Source organism: Ursus americanus, chromosome 26, assembly GCF_024610735.1.
Source record: "Ursus americanus isolate L20-20 chromosome 26, mUrsAme1.1.p, whole genome shotgun sequence".
Lineage (NCBI taxonomy): Eukaryota > Metazoa > Chordata > Mammalia > Carnivora > Ursidae > Ursus > Ursus americanus.
Window position 1 is genome coordinate 29,680,673 of NC_142152.1, and position 19,829 is coordinate 29,700,501.

The window sequence follows — 19,829 nt, forward strand, 5'->3', positions numbered from 1 at the left end:
GTCAATAATTCACTAATATTGTTAAATGTAAGTACAATGTAACCAAATAACTTATGCACCAATCCACCAGCAACAAAACTCAGGAAATAAAATTTTAAAAAGATATCATTTCCAACAGACACACACAAAAATTATACATCACTTAGATATAATAAAAGTTGCATTTTCAAAGTAGATTAAAGACCTAAATGTGTGACCTAAAACCATAAAAATCCTGGAAGAAAATGTAGGCAGTAATTTCTTTAACATCAGTCGTAGAAACATTTTTATAGATATATCCCCTGAGCCAAAGGAAACAAAAGCAAAATTAAAGTATTGGGACTACACCAAAATCTAAAAAAAATTTGCAAGGAGAAGGAAAACATCAAAAAAAATGACAAAGTAACTTACTGAATGGGAGAAGATATTTGCAAATGATCTAATAAGGGGTTAGTATCCAAAATATATAAAGAACTTATACAACTCAATGCTAAAAAGTAACCATATAATCCATTTAAAATGGGCAGAATATCTGAATAGACCTTCTTCCAAAGAAGACATACAGATGACGGACTCATGAAAAGATGCTCCATATTACTAATCATCAGGCAAATGAAAAGCAAAATTACAATGAGATGGCACCTTACATCTGTCAGAATGGCTAAATTCAAAACACAAGAAGTAACAAGTGTTTGGTGGGGGCATGGAAAGGAATTCTCATGCACTGTTGATGGGAATGCATGGTGTATCCACTGTGGAAAACATGATAGAAGTTCCTCAAAAAATTAAAAATAAAATTATCATGTAATCCAGTAATTCCACTCCTGAATATTTACCCAAAGGAATAAGAAACTCTTAATTCAAAGAGATATATGCACCCCTATGTTTATCACAGTATCATTTACAATAGTCAAGATATGGAAGCACCCCATGTGTCCACTCACAGATGAATGGATAAAGAAGATGGATAGAGAGATAGAGAGAGAGAAATAGAGGGTGTGTGTGTGAGAGAGAAATATTACTCAGCCATAAAAAAGAATGAGATCTTACCATTTGCAACAATGTGGATAGACCTAGAGAGTATTATGCTAAGCGTAATAAGTCAGTCAGATAAAGACAAATATCATATGATTTCAGTCATATGTGGAATTAAAAAAAATGAAAGAAAGAAAGAAGACAAATAAACAAACAAACAAAAAAGAAAAAAATCCCAGACCCTAATACAGAGAACGAACAGGTGGTTGCCAGAGAGAAGGTGCGAGGGAGGATGGGTGAAATAGGTGATGGGGATCAAGAGCACACTTATCTTGATGAGCACTGAGTAATGTATAGAATTACTGAGGCATTATATTGCACATCTGAAACTAATATAACACTATATGCTAATTATACTTCAATTAAAAAATAGCATTCTTTGATCACAATGAGAAAAAAATAGAAATCAATTAAAAAACACCAGCAGCAATATTTCATATTGAAATAAAAATAATAAACAACATGGTATTAAACAACTCTTCGGTCAAAGGGTAAATATAAAAGGACTTCAGAATTATCTGAATATAAGGTTTATACAGTAGGATATGAAAGAATTTGTGGAATATAGTTAAAACAATTGTGAGTAAAAAATTACAGTATCGAATACCTATATAAATACAAATGAGACAAAAATTAAATGAATTATCCAATTTAAAAAGCTAGGAAAAGAATGACAAAGTAAATGAAAAGGAGGCTGATGGAAAGCTTCATAAAGATAAAAGCAGAAACCACTGAGTGAGAAAACTGGTACACACTAAAACTCATAAATAAATGTCAAATTTAGGGGGTTTTTTGCAACTCTATCATGATCCCAAAGGACAAATTTACACTTAGGTCAGATAGATCATTTTCTCAGAAAACTTAACAAAACTCTATTTAATATACAGAAAATATAAGCAGGTTAATCACTCTGGAAGAAACACAGAAAATATCTAAAGAACCCCCTACCAAAAAACATAAGACCCAGTTGACTTCATATAGGAATTTTACCAATTTTTTAAATAGTCAGGTAGTGTTAACACTACATAAAGTGTTCCAGAACATTAAAAAGAAGGACAACATCTACTTTTGCTTTATAACATTATAGCATTTATCTTAAACATTCCATGAAATTGATATAGTATAAATACATTGTATTTATAAATATCAATGCAAAAGTTTTAGATAAAACACTAGCAAATAAAATTTAATAGCACATTAAAAATAATACAAGATAAACAACTGTAGTTAATTTCAATAATGCAAGTGTTACTCAGTGTTATAAGGCCATATATAAGGTCATAAATAAGGCCATATAAATCTTAAAAGAAAAAAATCATGTGATTATGTTTAAAGATGCAGAGAAGACATTTGCCAAATATCAGCACACATGATAAAAATACACTTAATAAGATAGAACTTAATTGACACATCATTAACATGACAAAGTATATATCTTAATCAATAAGCAAGCACTTTACTTAAAAGCAAAACACTAAAGGTTTTCCAATTGTAGTCAAGAAGAAACAAAGGTGCCTTCTTGGCTGTCTTGTGGTGCTAAGGAGAAACAAACAAACAAACAAACAAACAAACAAACAAAATCAAAGTATAAGATCCAAGGCTTTAAGTCAGGAACCTGGAGAGCTATATTCTAAGACTCTGTATGAACCAGAAGTAAAGGAAATCTTGCAAAAACCACAAACTGGCCTAGAGTCAATTCAGGCTCTGAATGGATTAAGGTCATCTGCTGTCACTTTATATGCCTCCTAGTGGGTATGCTGAAGCCTCTAGGGAAAATAATAGCACCTGCAGAATGCCTATTTTTCTTGCCCAGGGTCTCAGTGTCCTGTTTTCAATTATATGTGTATAATATATTTCAAGTGTATATATTTCATGTATTATATATATATATATATATATATATATATATATATATATACACATGTATATATATGCATATATATATATATATATATGTATTTTCTCACATCCACAAAGGGTCAAGTAAAAATGGAAATAGAAACAAATTTACAAGTATCTGAGTAATTCTAGATATCAAATATAGATATCAAAAGAACTGTGGTTAAAATATTCGTGAAAATAAATAAAAAAGAAAGAATTCACCAAACAACAGAAATCATTAAAAAAATAGAAAATCTGAATTAAAAATGCAACCTAATCAATGGGTTTAACAGTATACAGGGCAAAAATAGACAAGATAATTAGCTAAAGGGATGATAGTTGAGTAGAAAACATCCAAGCAGATTCCTGGGAATCATAAAAGATCAAAGAACACGGATAAGAGTGTGAGCGACACATGCACATAAACATGGTGAAAGGTCTAGGGTCCTTGGTGCTCTGGAATTAAAAAGAAAGTGTATCATTCAGAAGTTACATATAAGAGATGATGGTTAAGATTTTTTGTAAACTGATGTGTGATGTTGCCATAGTAAAAAGATGCAAGATGAATAAAAAGAAAATGTGTGGATGTGTATATAGGAACACCAGAGTAATATTCCTGGAAACCAGTTAATAGAAGAAAAACCCAAAAGCAGTCCGAGAGAAAGGACACGTGCATACTAAAAACCATACTGAAGTAAGCTCTTCAGGTGGAAAGAAAATGATAGAAACATGGAAAACAAGGAAGATATAGAAAATGTAATCATTATGGGGCTATAAAAGTATTAAAATGCATGGCAACAATATCACAGAAAACAGGCTCCCACGACTGTAAGGAAACTCTCTAAGGTCCCAGCATCATCTGGCAAGTGGAATGCATAATGAAGAGAATGTGTGAAATCGAGGATGCAGACTGAGGTAAGATAAACATTCAAAGAACAGTAAAAGAGTGTATAAATTAGTGTCCAAAAGAAGGCTGTGAGGAAAATAAAACAGGTAGAAAAAAATTAAAAACAAGTCGTAAAAATATAGCTGTATAAACACATTACATACAGACCAAATAATCTAATTAAAGTAAAGATTGTCAGAGTGAAACAAGAAACCTCATATATATGTGTATTTATACTTCCATTAGAAACACCTCTTTCAGCATCTTTTATAAGATACATAATAGTTATAGGCAAAACAATGGTAAGAAACATCACACAAACATCGACCTAGTATATTATATATACATGGGTATATATGTATGTACATACCTGTGTATATATATATATATATATATATATATATATACACACACACACACACAGATATCTATGAATATGTATATACATATATCTATGTATATATATATACACATATGAATATATATATGTATATTTGAATATTAAAAAATAGACTTAACAGTAAGAATCATCACTAAAATATAAGGAGTTTATTTCATGATATAAAAGTCAGTCATTCTGAAAGACATAACAGTTCTACATTTATGCACCTCTAATTATATAGCGTAATTATGTCAAGGAAAAACTGACAGAACTCAAAGAAAAAATTGGCAAACTAAATCATACAGGAAGACCAGCAATCCCTTTCAATAGTTCATAGACTAAGCAGACAAATTAATCTGTATGAATACAGATGAGTTGCATAACCAACATATTTTCCACACTGATAAAATTAATACATTATACCACACAGTGACAGAATATACATTCTTTGAAAGTTCACATGGACTGTTTGTCAAAATTGACCATATGATAGGACAAAAGAGCATGTCTATATACACTTGAAAGGACTAAAGTAATTTATAACAGGTTCTATTGTCAGAGTGAAGTTAAATTAAGAAAAAAAGATCAAATAAGATCATCTAGGAAATAATGCAACATTTGGAAGTTAAGGTATGTACTTTTTATTTTTTTTATCTTATTTTATTTTATTTATTTATTTGGGGGGGGGAGGAGTAGAGGGGGAGGTAGAGGGATAAGCAGACTCCGCACTGGCCGTGGAGCCCCACGTGGGGCTCAATCTCAGGACTCTGAGATCATGCCCTGAGCTAAACCAAGAGTCAGATGCTTAACCAACTGACTGAGCCACCCAGGCTCCCCAAAATATGTACTTTATAAATGGTCATTGGTAGAAAAGGAAATCACAATAGAAATTAGAAATTTTAAAATGATATATCTGATTTGTGAGATGAAGCTAAGGTGATGCTTAAAGGTAAATAACCAGTCCTAAATGAATATATTGAAAAAAACAAAAGATGAAAAATCATTGAGTTGAGCTTCTAACTCAAGAAGCTGGAATAAAACTAAAATTTAAAAAAATCTCAAAAACATTAGAAAGAAATAACTTATTTTCTTATACATTGCTTTATATTTTTTAATTATAATAGATTCAGTAAAACAAACAAGGAAGCAAAAGAAAAATCTTTGAAAAAGACTAATAAAAATGAGAGCTCTTTAGCAAGGTAAGAACCAAAGACAGATTACATTAAAATTTTTAAATTTTAAAATTTAGATGAAATGGATCTATCTTTAAGAAAAAAAGTACAAAGTCAATACAAAAAGGAGCAGAAAATAGTAGAGGTTCTATATTTTAAAAATGAATCTGTAATCACAAATCTTTCCACAAAGATTGGAAAGAAGAAAACAACAACAAAAGTCTTAGAAAAAAATTCCAGAGATTTAAAAAAGATGGAATGCATTGCAACTCATTTTTTTTGAGGCTAAAATAAACTTGGTACCAAAATATGACAAAAACAGGAAAATTACTGGATAAACATTCTCAAGAAAATAGATGGCAAAACTTTTTTAATGTCAAATCAAATGCAGTAACATAAATAAGTGATGTATCACAATTGATTTAAACTTATTTCTGTAATTAATGGTTGTATAACATTTAAAATAAGTTGAAGTTATAAGATTAACAGAAAAAAGTAGAAAAGTATAAAAAACAGATAATCTAAAAAAGATGCTGAAAATAACATTTGATAAATTTAAACACATTCTGATATAAATATTAGCAGCAGACTAGAAACAGGAGGCTCTTTCCTATTTAAGAGAAAACATAGAAATTAATAGTGAAATATTAAAAACATTCCCTAAGATTTCCAAATAAATTGAGTGACCTTTAAAACTATTTCTGTTCAATGCAGTAGACAAAAATAAAAATAAAAATGGCATAAATGGGAAGAATGAACTCAATAGTCATTTTTCTGCCTATAACACATTTGTATATGCAGCAAATACAAAAGAAAATAATTAAAATATTAGAATTAATGTGCAACACTGTTCCTAGGTTTAGGATCATATAAATAAACATAAGACCCCTAAGGTGAAAACTACAAATATTGAGGAAATTTAGGGAAAACTTCAAGAAACAAAGACCTACATGATGATCTAAAATTGGAAAAGTCAATATTCTAAACATGTCAATTCTCCTAAAATTGACCTATGTGAAATTTCATTCAAAATCTAAACTGTGTGGATATGTGTGTGGGTGTGTGGGTGTGTATGTAAATGTCAGCAGTGATTCAAATTTTATGTGGAATTTTAAAGGACCAAGCTAAGAAAATGTTAACAAGTAAAACACAAGACCTACACTATCAGTTATTTCAGTATTATGAGAGGAAAAATGTGTGCATATAGATCTACATAGAGAAGCACTTGATTTATAACAGTGGTGACACTGAGATAAAATTTCTTATCCATAAGATAAGAAAAAAAATCAAAATTTAGTGACATATTTGTCAGCAAGGCTGTGGGAAATAGACACTCTGGTACATTGGTGATAAGAATGGAAAATAGCAAAACTTACATGAGGGGAAATTTTGCTGTCTCTTCCCCAAACAGAAGTTTAGTTACATTTAGACCAAGAAATACCAGCCCAAGAAATCTTTTCCAGGGATAAATTGGCAATAGAAAGCTACATAAAGCGATATTTAGTGAAGTGGTACAAAACCCATACACCTATCAATAAGGGAATTAAATTACAGTACAAAAGTAAGTTGGTTACCATCTATGCAAACTGCTAAAAACAAAAAGTAATGAAAAAAGTATTTAAGAGAGAAGAGGGGAACATGACTTTGAGGGGAACCATGAAAAGAAAGATGGCTAACTTAGCACAGATAACAAAAATCAGAAGAAGGTACATAAGTAAATCAAAAATGAGAAAAATTAGAAATATTGGAAATTGAGCAAGACACATTTAAACACTCATGAATGAAAAAAGAAAACAATAACAAAGTTAGACATTATTTTGAACTGGATAATAATGAAAATACATCACATCATACTTCATGGCAAACGAACAAAGGACAGATGGAAATATACAGGCTTTAATGTTCATATTGAATACAAAGAGAGTGTATAATTAATGATGTATGCTGCCACTTTAGGAAGCTAATTTAAAAAAGAGTAATTAAACCCAAAATATGTAGGCAGAAGGTATGAATAAAAATATGAGTAAGATCTTAATGAATTAAAAAAAATAGAAACAATAGAATCAATGAAAATAAACTCTGGTTACTTGAATAGATCAATACAATTAGGATTATCAAGAAATAAAATGAAGCATAATTTTCAAGCTTTGAGATAAAGATGCACATCATGGTAGATTAACCAGACATTGAAAAGATAGTAACTATTGTAATCAGCATCATACCAAAACTTCGACAACATATGTAACATGAAAATATTCATTAAAGGAAACAATTAGCAGTACTTACTCAAGAAACTAGATATTCTGAATAGGACTATGTCTATTAAAGAAGTTGAATTTATTATTCATTACTTCTTCTAAAAACAAAACAAAGCACCACCACAAATAACAATGACAAAGCTGAGACCCAGATAACACCCCTGGTAAACAAATTTTTCCCAACACAGAGAAGAAATAAAACAACTCTAAAATACTCCTTCCAAAAATGTGAGAGGAAAAAACACTTCCCAACTCCAATATTTGAAATGCAAAAAGGGATTTCACTACAGACGCCATAGACTTTTAAAGAAACACTAGAAACAATTCTGTGCACATCATTCATCAACTTAAAGTAGACCAATTCTCCAAATCCCATAAATTATTAAAATACACCCAAAATGAAATAACCTGAAGAGTTCTGTAACTATGAAAGCCCTATAAGCTATTTAGATTTTAGTTTTAAATCTAATCAAAAAGAAATCTCCAGGCCAGATCATTTTGCTGATCAATGATACAAACTATTTAAAGAGAAATAATAACTATTCTACACAATCTCTTCTAAGAAATAGAAGAGGAAGGAGCACTTCCCAAAGAGCATCACCTCATTACCAAATCTAGACAAGATATTACAAGAAAAAAACAAAAAGGAACTAAAGATCAATATTTCTGCTGAATATAGAAGCAAATCTTTAATGAAATATTATCAGATTGATCCATTAACATAGGAAAAAAAGAAACTACATCATATCCAAGTGGCATGTATGTAAGGTTGGTTTATTTTTTTTATTTTTTTTATTTTTATTTTTTAAAGATTTTATTTTTTTTATTCGACAGAGATTGAGACAGCCAGCGAGAGAGGGAACACAAGCAGGGGGAGTGGGAGAGGAAGAAGCAGGCTCACAGCGGAAGAGCCTGATGTGGGGCTCGATCCCACAACGCCGGGATCACGCCCTGAGCCGAAGGCAGAAGCTTAACCGCTGTGCCACCCAGGCGCCCCGGTTGGTTTATTTTTTTAAAAAATCAATCAGTGTAATCTATAATCTCAAGAAAAGAAGAAAAACATAGAGTTGTGTCAACAGCTGCAGAAAATCATTTGGCAAAATTCAATGCCTATTGTTCAAATGAATTCTCATCAAATCAGGAATAAAATGAAACTTCCTGGACCTGCTGAAAAGCATCTAGTAAATCTTGTAACTAGCATCACACTTAATGATGAAAGACTGAATAATTCCTAACTAGTATCAGAAATAGAGGAAGGATTTCTTCTTTCACCATTTCTATTCAATATTGTCCTAGAGGCCCTAGTTGGTTAGTACAAGAAAGTCAGAAAAAAATATAACAGATATAGATTCGAAAGAAAGAGGTAAAACTATAAAGACAATTTTACTTCATTTCCTGAAAATGTAGAAAATCTTAGCTCTATTCTAAAGAATCTAACAAAAATTAGAAACTGTTAGAATTTCTAAGTCGCTATAACAAAGTTGTAGGATACAATATTGATACAACACAAAAATCAATAATATTAATGTATATGAACCCAAACTGAAAATTAAGTTTAAAAACACTTTCATTTATAATATAAATACAAGTAAATATTTTAAAAGACACTTCACTAAACAGGAAAATTGAATAGCAATAAATAAATACACTAAATCTCAATAATCAGAGAACTGTATTTTAAAACCTTTATAATATTATTACAGATAAGCAAAAATGTAAAAGTCTGATAGTACTGTTGGTGAAGAACTGAAAGAACTAGGAATTACCACTGTTAAAAAAGAACAATTTTGTGCTATCTCCAATTCAGCAAAGCCCCTGGGCTTCAATGGGCAGAAAGTGTCCTGTCTAGATAAGGACAATAAGGAAAATTTATACACCTCCCCATCCTTCTCCCATCAAAAGAACAAAGATGTCCCATCCAGAACAAGACCACCCAATAGCTATATTTTTAACAACTAGAAGCACTTTTCTTCTATGGATGACTAAGTCAAAGGAAGAAACAAAACTGGGCTCAAGGCACTTTATTCCAATAAATATTGTCTCTAATTCAAGAAACATTTACTGAACACCTGCTGTGACCTATGTCTCCAGGAGTTCACAGGCTGATCAAAGAGAGAGTACCTAAATGCACAATTGTGACATCCATAAATACAGTCAATGAAGTGTGTGCTCCTTGCAGGGACACCAGTGATAAGAGGTAGCAGACTTCATTCAAAAAGAGAATTATAAGCCAATCTGAAATAGGATCTACTTAGAATTTTCCAGGTGGAAGAAAATGGCATTATTTGATAGTATTATAAAGATCATAGTATAACAGTTAGGAAAGATGACCATAGCATTATTTAACACTAGTATGAAAATCTCAGGGATTGCAGAAATATGTTATCATTTTACATTCTTTTTCAGTCCTCAATGATCAATAATGAATATTGCATCTGAAAAATGCAAACTTCATCCATGCACTCAACAAACATTGAGGGCGTCTGTGTGCTTCAAGCTGGAGCCATGACAAAATCATGGTTCCTGGCCAGCCTCATTGTGCTCACACACCAGTAGTAATGATTCCTTAGATGTCATTGTCAGTTTCTTCATACTTTTCTTTTCTGACTAGTCACCCTCTCACTCCATTTACATCTTCTCATTCGTAGAAAAGACTCCATGTAAGTAGAGTGTAGAAATTCCTTTGCTCCTGGGTAGGTTCACAGAGGCTACAAATTAGCCTTTCTTTATAGAAAATTTGGCCTGATAATAATAACTCCCTTTATAGAGGCCTTGCAAAGACTTTTTCCTTTCCATGTGGTGTTCAGAGATTAATGGGAATGGTGTCCACATATTTGTGTTCCTGCCAGACTACACCACTTATCTGAAGCCAGTGTCAGGGCCCTATGACTATTTATCACCCCTGGAGTCCCTGAAATAAAATCCGCATTGTACACTTCTTGGACTGAGGAGGGGGAAAGGGAATGGTGTGGTTTGGGGCTGCCTCTCATCATTAATTTTCAATTATGACTGCAAGAACCATCCTAGCTAAGCCTCAAGTAGGAGGGCAGGGGGTAAAAAAGCCCCCAGGGAAGATTAATAAGGGCCACATGGAAGGGGAGAAAATCTGGGATGTATAGACTCTTTTTGGGGGGGGGAATAATAAACAATTTATAAAATTCCTCACAGGCCAGTATAAAATGTATCCTTGCTAATTGGGAAAAGTCACATAAAGGACAAAACAAGAATGTCTTTTCTAGGCATAAATAAAAATGATTGAGCCACACCTTTGCTTAGAGAAACTTGTAAGCCCAACTTTCTTTGTTAGTTAAGATCATTGTTTCCACTTAAAAACAAAAGATTTTGTGACTGCTTCTTCAGTTGGACTGACACTTCCCTCTCAGCCAAAGGAAAACATTTCATAGTCTTTAGAGGCCTGTTGAGGAGTTCTTCGGGTGTGAAATAAGCAAGGGCAAAAAAATCTGTTCATAAAAGGAAGAAATAAAAAAATTCAGCCTCCCTAGTTGGACCCAAGGAATCCAAATAATGAAGAACTAACTTTAAGTGTGGTGTTCTGTATTTTAGAAATGGCTTTTACGTAGAATATTCTCATCTCACCATATTCTATATTGTTAGTTTTATATAAATCTCATTTTTAAACTCAAATAACTAATGATCAAGAAGAAAAATCACATGCTCTGTATAATAGGTTGAAAGTGCCATAGTCAGGACTCCAATTTAGTCTCCTGTCTCTAAAACACACACTGTACATGGTATTTTGATGCTTTTGAATCTTTAAGGATTAGATATTAAAGCATTTATGTGAAGTTATTTTATATGAGCATTCATGCACTATTCTTATCAATAGAGAAAGACACACACACACACAAATACACACACACATCCCACATCACATTGGATGTTAGTCACTTCAGAATTGTCATTCTTCTCATTCAATCTCCATCCCAACTTTCTTATTTCATTTCGTTCTCCCTTGAGGAATAATTCTTTACGAATGTTTTGGATGTGGTGGTTCCTACATCCCACTACAAAAGCTCTGTAGGTCAATTCATTCTATTCCTACTTGGGCTTAGTCAATCACACATTCTCTCTAGGGACATTGAATCCTGAATGAGCAAAAGAAAAAGGGGTCTCCACAAAACAGGAGACCTTGATTATTGTTCTTACTCTCTTACTTCTAGAGCAAAATCTTGGCTCTTGTCATTTCACCAAGGTTACCTTTCCAGCATCCTATCAATTCAGGGTGTCTGAAATTCTTCCAGTACATCCCCTGGTTGTCTGAGAAATCAATACTCAGCTTCTGTGACTTTGAATAAAAAATGTGACTGATGCATGTTCTTGTAATCTTGAATATCCATGGCTTGTGAAGATGCTAGCTTGATTACAGCACCTGTGATTTCAGATTCTCATATAAAAATTCATTTCTTTCAGATATGAAATTAAGTCTTGACTCAAGACATAGGGGTAGACTAGATAAACTTCTAAAGCATCTCTTGGAACTATAATGGAAGGTTCAAAGTGCTGATGGCATTATAAGACTTTTATGATGTTTCCTCCTTTATCTCTGAGTCATGGCCTACTCAGATGATGTAGTATAGGGTAATTTGAATCCGCAGTTAAAATTGGATGAGTAAGGTAAAAATTCAAGGATGATCACATGACAAAAGTTTTTAATGCTCTTTTATACTCTTATAAGGTTCATTTTATACAAATCTATTTCTCAGATTTTTTATGCATATCAGACATGAGAAATTTCCCATTACTGAATTATAATTACATATATTTGTTAAATGCACACTGGTTGGAAAAACTTATAATAAAAGCTCTTATACTGGGGCACCTGGGTGGCTCTATTGGTTAAGCATCTGCTTTCAGCTCAGGTCATGATCCCAGATCAAGCCCCCTGTCTTAGGGTTCCTTGCTCAGCAGGGAGCTTGCTTTTCCTTCTCCCTCTACCTGCTGCTCCCCCTGCTTGTGCTCTCTCTCCCACTATCTCTCTCTGTCAAATAAATAAATAAAATCTAAAAACAAAAAACCTATTATACTTTACTTACTATTTTATAAACTATATCTTCAGAATACTTCCCCTTGATTAACCAAGAAATAGAAATAATTTTTAGGAGTGAAACTGTCAACTTTATATGATTTTCCCATTCCGGATTTCAACTTGATCTAAACGTCTGATTTCAGAGTCATAATTTTGGGAGATGAAAATGGCAAATTTTATGAAAAGCAATCCTGTGTTTTGGAAATTTCAGCTTATTTTCAAGGTTCATTATTACTCTTTTATATTGTTGAGTTTTTGTCACCAAATGGGCTTTTATAGTAGTATAATACCAAAGTAAAACCACTGGGGAACAGGAGATTTACGTGGTAAGTGTGTTAGAGGAAATCCCTCATTGAGTGGCAAAAGCACGTGTTAAATTTCAGGTTTGATGAAAGTGACACAAGCCTTTATTTATAATGACAGCTGCTTGTAAGCTGTGGAGACAAACTAGATTAAGAATTTCCTGATGTTTTTGCTCTGAAGATCATGTGGCAGCAAGGACTCTGCGTTCAGATATTGAAGTAGAAAATATAAATTTAGTTTCCCACTTCCCCCTAGGGGTTAAGAGTACAGGTTGACTGGTCAAGGCACTTGATTGAGTAAAAATGGGCCTGGATATGAAATCAAGGCAACTCACTCAGGTGGAGTATGTCCTACCTTCATCTCTGGAGAATATGTCCATAAGAACTGACTTTATTTACCTTGAATATTTAATGTGGATTTGCCTCAGCTTCGATTAAGTTCTTCAGTGAGAAAGTGAGTATAAAAATGGAAGAAGTTTTATTCTTTGGTTTTACTTCTTAATTATAGAAAGGAAGGAAGAGAAGAAGGAAAGGACTGAAAAATAATTGAAGAGAGGAACACCTGGGTGGTTTAGTGGGTTAAGCGTCAGTCTCTTTATTTTGGCTTAGGTCATGATCTCTGGGTGGAGGGATAAGCCCCTCCTTGCTCCCCACAGAGAGGGGAGTCTGCTTGTCTCCCTCCCCTCTGCCCCTCCCCCTTCTCGCTTACCCTCCTGTGTGTGCTGTCTCTTTCTCTCTCTCAAAAATAAATAAATAAATCTTTTTAAAGAAAATACGTGAAGAGAAAAAGGAATTCAGAAGAAAGGAAGGTGTGGGAAGGGAAGAAAAGGACAAGAAAGGAAGTAAATGATTAAATGATAACAATACAGTGATATGGCACAAAGACTAAATCCTAGCTGCCTAGATTTGAATCATGATCTGAGATCACGAACTGTGTGATCCAAAGCAAACTACCTAACCTCTAGGTGATTCAGTATTGTCATCCGTAATATGGATCTAACTTGGCACCTACTTCATAAGGTTGTATTAACGATTTAAGCACTGGAAGAAATAAAACGTTTAGAGCAGTGCTGGGCCCATCATAAGTATTTTCGGTGCTTATGATTATGAAAATAGTTTGCACAACTTGTGCTGGTGCATTTTCCTCAGTTGTGAAATAGAGTCATACTGAGTGCCCTGAGTCCTCTATCCAGACAAGTTCCACATGAACTCACTTCATATGGAATAAATAGGGAAAAGATAATGGGACTTGTAGTTTGGGTTTGTCAACTCTACTACTTGTAAAAGTGTAAACTTGAGCAAATTACATAATGTCTTATATCTAGTGCATGGTAAAACCAGAATGATGACATTTGCTTTCAATGAGCAATTTTTGAAACCAAAATGACAGTTTTGTTTCAAAAATTAACATCTCACAAAAATAATATTTGCAAATAAGATAATAAACAAATAGGTAAAATAAGTCTTCAGGTTCTAAACACTTTCTAGTGATAGTTCCTTACAGTTAGAAGCAATTGAATTTTTTCTTCTGGTCAAAAATCACAATTAGTTGAAAGGTGGTACAGATTTACATGTGTAGTTGACCCTTGAACAATACAAGTTTGAGATCATGGGTTCACTTAAATGTGAATTGTTTTTGATAAAGACATTATAGTACTGTAAATGTGTTTTCTCTCCCTTATGAGTTTCTTTTTTTTAAAAAAAAAGATTTTATTTATTTATTTGATGGAGAGAGAGACAGCCAGCGAGAGAGGGAACACAAGCGGGGGGAGTGGGAGAGGAAAAAGCAGGCTCCCAGTGGAGGAACCTGATGTGGGGCTCGATCCCAGGACTCTGGGATCAGGTCCTGAGCCAAAGGCAGATGCTTAACAACTGAGCCACCCAGGCGCCCCCCCTTATGAGTTTCTTAATAATATTTTCTTTTTTTGTAGCTTACTCTACTGTAAGAATACAGTGTATAAATAACATACAAAATATATGTTAATCAACTGTTTATGTTCTCGTTAAGTGTCCCAGTCATCAGCAGGCTATTAGTTAAGATTCGGGGAGTCAAAAGTGTACGTGCAGTTTTGACAGCACAGAGGGTCAGAGCCTCTAACTTCTGCACTGTTCAAGTGTCAACTATATCTTCCTCAATTTCAGATTGAACATGTGAGTGTTTTCTTGATGATTTGTCATTACAATTAGGTAAGCCACATTCAACATTTCATGTCCATTCCACAGAGAAGGATCTGAGGATGAGTAAGTCTATTTTGATTCTCCACACTGTCAGAGAAAATGCTAATTGCTAGGCAGAAATGTCTTCCTCTAACATCTTCTTTTTAGCTATGAAGGTCCAGTAAAATCTTCATAGTTTATAGAAAGCACAGCTACTTTTATAAGGCATTACATACGTGAATGATGGCAACGTTTACTTTCTTATCTTGTGTTCTGAATTCTGGTGTTCACTCTCAAAGAAAGACTTGCTGAAACTTGTAGGAAATGGTACTAACAGCATAGATAAATGAAGAACAATAAATACATAAATAAAATAATTTGTCCCTTTCTTGCTATGGGTCTTTTGAAGTAATCCTCTGGGACATAGTCCTGAGGAATGACTTTGTAGGCCTTTAATATGATAGGATCAAAGAGCTTATTAGAATGAATCACTGAGGGGACTCAGTGATTACATTTCCCTAAACTACAAAAACAAACCAAAGCTAAGAAAGACAGAAAACCATCTTGAAATCATATGGGAACAGATTAGGAGGCACCATGCCCCTGCTGGTTCATTCGAATGGCAGGACAATATGTTGATAATTATAAGCTCTTACATATGCTTTACCTCATTTAGTTGTTAACAAGCCCTCACCATATTTAAACAAATTTGACAGCTTTAGGAACCAATTTTAACAAACAATGAGAATACTTCTTCAAACTTTTTATTTTGGAATAATTTTAGGTTGACAGAAGAATTGCAACAATAATACAGACAGTTCATTTAATTATACATAATACGAACCCAACTATGGCTAATATTATCATTTTATATAACTGTGGTATATGCATCAAAGCTAAGAAATGAGAATTGTACGATATTTATTAACTAAACTACAGGTTTATTTTTAATTTCACCAGATTATACAACTAATGTCCTTTTTTCTAACTGTGATCCAATCTAGGAAAACACATTGCATTTATTTATTTTGTTTTAAAGATTTATTTATTTAGTTGAAAGAGAGAGTGTGTGTATGCAAGTGGGGGGTGGGGCAGAAGGAGAAGGAGAGAAGCAGGCTCCCCTCTGAGCATGAAGCTCACACACAGGGCTCAATCACAGGACCCTGAGATCATGACTTGAGCCGAAATCAAGAGTCCAGTACTTAACTGACTGAGCCACCCACGCACCCTGAAGATAAAACATTGCATTTAGATGTCATGTCTCCTCAATCTCCTTCAATCGTGAGAATTTGTTAGTTAATTAATTAATTAAGGTCTTCCATGACCTTGACACTCTTGAAGGGTCATGATTAATTATTTTATGTCCCTCTATTTGGGTTTGTCTGATGTTTCCACGTGTTTGGCTAAGAGTCATAAGATTTGAGGGAGAATCCTACAGTGAGATGCCTTTTTCGTGGCATATCAGTAAGAGCATGGTGATAACATGACTTATTTAGTATTTGTGTTCTTAATGTTGATTACTTAGATAAAGTGCTGTCTGCTAGGTAAAGTACATAGTTACTACTTTCTCCTTTCCAGACTCTGTTCCTTAGATTCCAGTCATTAAATGCAGTCCGCACTCAAGGGAGGAGCAATTAAGCTTCCCTGCTGGATGGAAGAGTGCAAATGAATCTGTAGTCATATGTTAACAATGCCACAATAATTAATAATTATTTGGGAGGAAATACTTTGAGACTAGCCAAACATCCTGTTACTCTTCAAAGTTTTGCCCACTAACTTTATGCATCAATTGCCTGCAAGAGTTATTACTCTTACGGTTATTTTCTATTCCTTTCATCTTATCTGCATTTATTATTTGAAATTGTAAGATCTGTCTTGTTTCTCTCTTTATCTTTTATTTACTCAATCCTTTACTGATGTCAGTACAGACACATAGTATTAACTCACACTTTAATTAATTTTTGTGTTATATGTTAGGACTGTGTATGCTATATTCTTATGGCTAATATTAACAATTTAAGAAATAGTTATGATATATTTAACATTACACATTGTCCAGGAAACCAGTTCTAGTTTTCTTGGAGTTATATTAAGCAATTTTGGCTTGGAAACAAAAATACCATATCAGCTATCATCTTTCACTCCTATCAAAAGTGAAACTCGCCAGTGTCTCGCTTTTTTAAAAAATTTTTCTAACTCTAACTTTCTCATTTACGGTACTTATATTCTTTTTCTCTATTTGGTGGAAAAGGAAAGCATAGATGGAAAACACGGAAAAGAGACAAAGAATCAAAATTTGACTTGGTATACTTGAGAAGGTCTAAAGAGAGGAAAGGATTAAGATATAAAAGGAGAAATATAATCAAGATTCATTTCATTTTATGTATAACGTAAATGTCCAAGAATGGAGAATTCTCTAAATAAATTATGATTACCCACAGGAAGCGATACTACATAGCCATTCTAACAATGTTTTTAAAGAATTTGCAATAGCATGAGAAAGGTCACAGAATAAAGTGGAGCAAAAAAAATGGCAGGATACAAAACTAGACATGCAACCTGATCCTGATTTTGTCTTAAAAAAAAAGGGGAAAATAATATGAAGAAAAATAAATATTACATGTACAAATATGCAAAAAATATTTAAAAAATTAATTGCAAAAGAACACACAAAACCAGTGGGGTAGCATCATGCCTAATAGCCTACTTGGCATCTACTGAATTAATTATTGAATACAAGAACATATTAATAGTAGTTATGGCTGGGTGGTAGAATATTTGATGACTTAGTATTTCTTCTTTATGTTTCTTGTGTATTTTCCAAGTTTTCTATTCCTAACATGTGTTATTTGGTGTTTAAATAAGGAGCTGCAATGTAAAAAAGAAATGAGATAACAGCCGGTTTTCAACTGTCCTTAAGCTTCCCAAAGTACCCCTTGATGAGCACTGCTTCGCTATTTTATCATCTAGAGATTATTTTTAGAAAGAAGCAATATTTAGGAAAAAATCCTAAATTAAAATAGGTCTGTTGTAATTAATCAACCCAAGAACTTGGCCGCTCAATACGAATGGTGTAGGTCACCTGAAAAGCAAACAGAATAATCGTAACTGCTTTAGGAGTCTTTGAAGTTATAGATTAAGCCAGTGGGAAATTAGCCAGATTGCCATTATAGCTGAAAAGTGCCGGAAGGCCCCGGCAGCCAGTGTAATTATGCAAGCTTTGTGAGCCTTGAAAATTTTGTGATTGTAATGTGTGCTCTCAGCCTTCATAAAGTTCTACACCAACCTGCATTCTTTAAACTGCTGTCTGGCCCAAGGCTGGATGATAAATTAGAAGAGAAAAACAAATATTGCAGCAAACCCTTCTTTCATATCAAAAGTGTCTTTACCCATTATGTTCCTAAAGGATGTTGGGGTAGGCATGTGCTTCCCCCTCCAGTGACTAATGCCACTTGGGTAGGTTGGGGAAACGGCCCTTCCCATGAGCTTTTTCTTACAGGGTAGGCACGGGCATATACACAGCTGTGTCTAATTATGGCTGGAATGTCAATTATAAAAGAGGCCAGCTGGGTGCAGACAGAGGTCACTGATAAGCCTGGGGACTCACCACGGTGTGGTAAAGTTTCAGAGCAGTGTGCTGAGGTATGGAAGAGGTAAGCCCAAAATGATGCTCTGATAATCACTGTTAAGTACATTGGTTTTGGCGTCTCTTGAATACGAATGCTATTCTGAGCTGAAATGCCACTCAGATGCACAGTGCATTGGGAGAAAGGGAGGTCTGCTGCAGTGTGAACGTGAACCTCTATTTAAGTAGAGGAATCAGTAAGGGGAGGGGTGGAAGGGAACATACCATCAAAATGTGTTCACATTCATACAAAGACAGAAACAGAAGCGAAGGCTGAAGGGTGACCTCAAGAAGAAAGACTTCCATTCCCATTTGAAGATGCACCCTCTGAGGATAAAAGGGGTTGAAGGAAGACTCTAGAGAGGAGTCTCTGCTAAAGAGTGTATTCCGTCAAACTCAACGGGTAACATCTTTCTTGTGTGTGACTTTCGGTTCTTTTGCAGACTCCTTGCCAAAGACAGCATTTCAGACAAGTAGCATCTGGTTTGGAATGTCTGACACAAGTACTGTGGCCTTAAAATTTCAGAGGCACAGATCACATTAAGAATTTAGTAAAAACTAATGATTCCTCCCCCCGCACATATTTCTCCTTGCATACAAAATGCATAATTCAAGGGGTTCAGAGACACCCCCCACCACTCTATCTACTAAAGCACATGAACCTGTGAGCCCTAGTAATAACCTCTGATGTCAAAGTTGATGACAAGTAATTTTTTATAACTTTTCCTCCTAGGAATTGAGGAGATCAAATAGCTCAGCTAATCTAGCTTGATTCTTTAAGAGAAATACTTTTTTTTTTTTCTTTTTTTAAACAGATAAGGACACTGAGACAAAGAGAAGTCAAAGTTGATGATGGTTATTTGGCTGTGAATGAAGCCTGAGAAATTTGGTTATCAATTTCCTATTCTATTGTTGATGAGGCTTTTGTTCACTTCCAATTTACCAGTTGGTTTATAAAAACATCAAGGAAGTTTTAGATTTGGTGAAATATGCCTGTTGAGGCAAAAATACTCATTTCACAAAAGAAATGTAGGGAAACGATTCCTTAATGTTTTGATACATTTTCATAGAGTGCAAACACGAAGTTACACGGACCATTTTAAAC